The sequence below is a fragment of the Oncorhynchus keta genome, chromosome 4, assembly GCF_023373465.1.
Source record: "Oncorhynchus keta strain PuntledgeMale-10-30-2019 chromosome 4, Oket_V2, whole genome shotgun sequence".
NCBI lineage: Eukaryota > Metazoa > Chordata > Actinopteri > Salmoniformes > Salmonidae > Oncorhynchus > Oncorhynchus keta.
The window spans coordinates 2,038,930-2,044,179 of NC_068424.1; the positions used below are offsets into that span (position 1 = coordinate 2,038,930).

General features: G+C 52.1%; 1 long non-coding RNA gene across 1 annotated transcript; it reads left to right on the forward strand.

Moving 5' to 3' along the window:
• Positions 1–249: 249 nt before the first annotated feature.
• LOC127916520 (uncharacterized) lies at positions 250–4,919 on the forward strand. Its single transcript, XR_008095140.1, has 4 exons — positions 250–513; positions 741–2,567; positions 2,664–3,465; positions 3,946–4,919. It is a non-coding gene; the product is annotated as an uncharacterized LOC127916520 (long non-coding RNA).
• Positions 4,920–5,250: the final 331 nt, after the last annotated feature.

A 5,250-nucleotide genomic window follows, 5' to 3' on the forward strand; every position in this document is an offset into this window, starting at 1 on the left:
AGCCTAGTGGTTAGAGTGTAGAGGAGGCAGGTAGACTAGTGGTTAGAGTGTAGAGGTGGCAGGTAGACTAGTGGTTAGAGTGTAGAGGAGGCAGGTAGCCTAGTGGTTAGAGTGTAGAGGAGGCAGGTAGCCTAGTGGTTAGAGTGTAGAGGAGGCAGGTAGACTAGTGGTTAGAGTGTAGAGGAGGCAGGTAGACTAGTGGTTAGAGTGTAGAGGTGGCAGGTAGACTAGTGGTTAGAGTGTAGAGGAGGCAGGTAGCCTAGTGGTTAGAGTGTAGAGGTGGCAGCGTAGCCTAGTGGTTAGAGTGTAGAGGTGGCAGGGTAGCCTAGTGGTTAGAGTGTAGAGGTGGCAGGTAGACTAGTGGTTAGAGTGTAGAGGAGGCAGGTAGCCTAGTGGTTAGAGTGTAGAGGTGGCAGGGTAGCCTAGTGGTTAGAGTGTAGAGGAGGCAGGTAGACTAGTGGTTAGAGTGTAGAGGAGGCAGGTAGCCTAGTGGTTAGAGTGTAGAGGTGGCAGGTAGCCTAGTGGTTAGAGTGTAGAGGAGGCAGGTAGCCTAGTGGTTAGAGTGTAGAGGTGGCAGGGTAACCTAGTGGTTAGAGTGTAGAGGTGGCAGGGTAGCCTAGTGGTTAGAGTGTAGAGGTGGCAGGTAGCCTAGTGGTTAGAGTGTAGAGGAGGCAGGTAGACTAGTGGTTAGAGTGTAGAGGTGGCAGGTAGCCTAGTGGTTAGAGTGTAGAGAGAGGCAGGTAGCCTAGTGGTTAGAGTGTAGAGGAGGCAGGTAGCCTAGTGGTTAGAGTGTAGAGGTGGCAGGTAGCCTAGTGGTTAGAGTGTAGAGGAGGCAGGTAGCCTAGTGGTTAGAGTGTAGAGGAGGCAGGTAGCCTAGTGGTTAGAGTGTAGAGGAGGCAGGTAGCCTAGTGGTTAGAGTGTAGAGGTGGCAGGTAGCCTAGTGGTTAGAGTGTAGAGGAGGCAGGTAGCCTAGTGGTTAGAGTGTAGAGGAGGCAGGTAGCCTAGTGGTTAGAGTGTAGAGGAGGCAGGTAGCCTAGTGGTTAGAGTGTAGAGGAGGCAGGTAGACTAGTGGTTAGAGTGTAGAGGTGGCAGGTAGACTAGTGGTTAGAGTGTAGAGGAGGCAGGTAGCCTAGTGGTTAGAGTGTAGAGGAGGCAGGTAGCCTAGTGGTTAGAGTGTAGAGGAGGCAGGTAGACTAGTGGTTAGAGTGTATAGGGGGCAGGTAGACTAGTGGTTAGAGTGTAGAGGTGGCAGGTAGACTAGTGGTTAGAGTGTAGAGGTGGCAGGTAGACTAGTGGTTAGAGTGTAGAGGTGGCAGGTAGACTAGTGGTTAGAGTGTAGAGGAGGCAGGTAGCCTAGTGGTTAGAGTGTAGAGGTGGCAGCGTAGCCTAGTGGTTAGAGTGTAGAGGTGGCAGGTAGCCTAGTGGTTAGAGTGTAGAGGTGGCAGGTAGACTAGTGGTTAGAGTGTAGAGGAGGCAGGTAGCCTAGTGGTTAGAGTGTAGAGGTGGCAGGGTAGCCTAGTGGTTAGAGTGTAGAGGAGGCAGGTAGCCTAGTGGTTAGAGTGTAGAGGAGGCAGGTAGTCTAGTGGTTAGAGTGTAGAGGAGGCAGGTAGACTAGTGGTTAGAGTGTAGAGGTGGCAGGTAGACTAGTGGTTAGAGTGTAGAGGTGGCAGGTAGCCTAGTGGTTAGAGTGTAGAGGTGGCAGCGTAGCCTAGTGGTTAGAGTGTAGAGGTGGCAGGTAGCCTAGTGGTTAGAGTGTAGAGGTGGCAGGTAGACTAGTGGTTAGAGTGTAGAGGAGGCAGGTAGACTAGTGGTTAGAGTGTAGAGGTGGCAGGTAGCCTAGTGGTTAGAGTGTAGAGGAGGCAGGTAGCCTAGTGGTTAGAGTGTAGAGGAGGCAGGTAGCCTAGTGGTTAGAGTGTAGAGGTGGCAGGTAGCCTAGTGGTTAGAGTGTAGAGGAGGCAGGTAGCCTAGTGGTTAGAGTGTAGAGGAGGCAGGTAGCCTAGTGGTTAGAGTGTAGAGGAGGCAGGTAGCCTAGTGGTTAGAGTGTAGAGGTGGCAGGTAGCCTAGTGGTTAGAGTGTAGAGGAGGCAGGTAGCCTAGTGGTTAGAGTGTAGAGGAGGCAGGTAGCCTAGTGGTTAGAGTGTAGAGGAGGCAGGTAGCCTAGTGGTTAGAGTGTAGAGGAGGCAGGTAGACTAGTGGTTAGAGTGTAGAGGAGGCAGGTAGCCTAGTGGTTAGAGTGTAGAGGAGGCAGGTAGCCTAGTGGTTAGAGTGTAGAGGAGGCAGGTAGCCTAGTGGTTAGAGTGTAGAGGAGGCAGGTAGCCTAGTGGTTAGAGTGTAGAGGAGGCAGGTAGACTAGTGGTTAGAGTGTAGAGGAGGCAGGTAGCCTAGTGGTTAGAGTGTAGAGGAGGCAGGTAGCATAGTGGTTAGAGTGTAGAGGAGGCAGGTAGCCTAGTGGTTAGAGTGTAGAGGAGGCAGGTAGCCTAGTGGTTAGAGTGTAGAGGAGGCAGGTAGCCTAGTGGTTAGAGTGTAGAGGAGGCAGGTAGACTAGTGGTTAGAGTGTAGAGGAGGCAGGTAGACTAGTGGTTAGAGTGTAGAGGAGGCAGGTAGACTAGTGGTTAGAGTGTAGAGGAGGCAGGTAGCCTAGTGGTTAGAGTGTAGAGGAGGCAGGTAGACTAGTGGTTAGAGTGTAGAGGAGGCAGGTAGCCTAGTGGTTAGAGTGTAGAGGAGGCAGGTAGACTAGTGGTTAGAGTGTAGAGGAGGCAGGTAGACTAGTGGTTAGAGTGTAGAGGAGGCAGGTAGCCTAGTGGTTAGAGTGTAGAGGAGGCAGGTAGACTAGTGGTTAGAGTGTAGAGGAGGCAGGTAGCCTAGTGGTTAGAGTGTAGAGGAGGCAGGTAGCCTAGTGGTTAGAGTGTAGAGGAGGCAGGTAGACTAGTGGTTAGAGTGTAGAGGAGGCAGGTAGACTAGTGGTTAGAGTGTAGAGGAGGCAGGTAGCCTAGTGGTTAGAGTGTAGAGGCAGCAGGTAGCCTAGTGGTTAGAGTGTAGAGGAGGCAGGTAGCCTAGTGGTTAGAGTGTAGAGGCGGCAGGTAGCCTAGTGGTTAGAGTGTAGAGGAGGCAGGTAGCCTAGTGGTTAGAGTGTAGAGGAGGCAGGTAGACTAGTGGTTAGAGTGTAGAGGAGGCAGGGTGGCCTAGTGGTTAGAGTGTAGAGGAGGCAGGTAGCCTAGTGGTTAGAGTGTAGAGGAGGCAGGTAGCCTAGTGGTTAGAGTGTAGAGGAGGCAGGTAGACTAGTGGTTAGAGTGTAGAGGAGGCAGGTAGCCTAGTGGTTAGAGTGTAGAGGAGGCAGGTAGCCTAGTGGTTAGAGTGTAGAGGAGGCAGGTAGCCTAGTGGTTAGAGTGTAGAGGAGGTAGGTAGACTAGTGGTTAGAGTGTAGAGGAGGCAGGGTGGCCTAGTGGTTAGAGTGTAGAGGAGGCAGGTAGCCTAGTGGTTAGAGTGTAGAGGAGGCAGGGTAGACTAGTGGTTAGAGTGTAGAGGAGGCAGGTAGACTAGTGGTTAGAGTGTAGAGGAGGCAGGTAGCCTAGTGGTTAGAGTGTAGAGGAGGCAGGTAGACTAGTGGTTAGAGTGTAGAGGAGGCAGGTAGACTAGTGGTTAGAGTGTAGAGGAGGCAGGTAGACTACTGGTTAGAGTGTAGAGGAGGCAGGAGCCTAGTGGTTAGAGTGTAGAGGAGGCAGGTAGTCTAGTGGTTAGAGTGTAGAGGAGGCAGGTAGACTAGTGGTTAGAGTGTAGAGGAGGCAGGTAGACTAGTGGTTAGAGTGTAGAGGAGGCAGGTAGCCTAGTGGTTAGAGTGTAGAGGAGGCAGGTAGAATAGTGGTTAGAGTGTAGAGGAGGCAGGTAGACTAGTGGTTAGAGTGTAGAGGAGGCAGGTAGCCTAGTGGTTAGAGTGTAGAGGAGGCAGGTAGCCTAGTGGTTAGAGTGTAGAGGAGGCAGGTAGCCTAGTGGTTAGAGTGTAGAGGAGGCAGGTAGCCTAGTGGTTAGAGTGTAGAGGAGGCAGGTAGACTAGTGGTTAGAGTGTAGAGGAGGCAGGTAGACTAGTGGTTAGAGTGTAGAGGAGGCAGGTAGCCTAGTGGTTAGAGTGTAGAGGAGGCAGGTAGCCTAGTGGTTAGAGTGTAGAGGAGGCAGGTAGCCTAGTGGTTAGAGTGTAGAGGAGGCAGGTAGCCTAGTGGTTAGAGCGTAGAGGAGGCAGGTAGCCTAGTGGTTAGAGTGTAGAGGAGGCAGGTAGACTAGTGGTTAGAGTGTAGAGGAGGCAGGGTGGCCTAGTGGTTAGAGTGTAGAGGAGGCAGGTAGCCTAGTGGTTAGAGTGTAGAGGAGGCAGGTAGCCTAGTGGTTAGAGTGTAGAGGAGGCAGGTAGACTAGTGGTTAGAGTGTAGAGGAGGCAGGTAGCCTAGTGGTTAGAGTGTAGAGGAGGCAGGTAGCCTAGTGGTTAGAGTGTAGAGGAGGCAGGTAGCCTAGTGGTTAGAGTGTAGAGGAGGCAGGTAGACTAGTGGTTAGAGTGTAGAGGAGGCAGGGTGGCCTAGTGGTTAGAGTGTAGAGGAGGCAGGTAGCCTAGTGGTTAGAGTGTAGAGGAGGCAGGTAGACTAGTGGTTAGAGTGTAGAGGAGGCAGGTAGACTAGTGGTTAGAGTGTAGAGGAGGCAGGTAGCCTAGTGGTTAGAGTGTAGAGGAGGCAGGTAGACTAGTGGTTAGAGTGTAGAGGAGGCAGGTAGCCTAGTGGTTAGAGTGTAGAGGAGGCAGGTAGACTACTGGTTAGAGTGTAGAGGAGGCAGGGAGCCTAGTGGTTTGAGTGTAGAGGAGGCAGGTAGTCTAGTGGTTAGAGTGTAGAGGAGGCAGGTAGACTAGTGGTTAGAGTGTAGAGGAGGCAGGGTGGCCTAGTGGTTAGAGTGTAGAGGTGGCAGGTAGACTAGTGGTTAGAGTGTAGAGGAGGCAGGGTGGCCTAGTGGTTAGAGTGTAGAGGTGGCAGGTAGACTAGTGGTTAGAGTGTAGAGGAGGCAGGTAGCCTAGTGGTTAGAGTATAGAGGAGGCAGGTAGCCTAGTGGTTAGAGTGTAGAGGAGGCAGGTAGCCTAGTGGTTAGAGTGTAGAGGAGGCAGGTAGCCTAGTGGTTAGAGTGTAGAGGAGGCAGGTAGACTAGTGGTTAGAGTGTAGAGGCAGATAGACTAGTGGTTAGAGCGTTGGACTAGTAACCGAAAGGTTGCAATCCCTGAGCT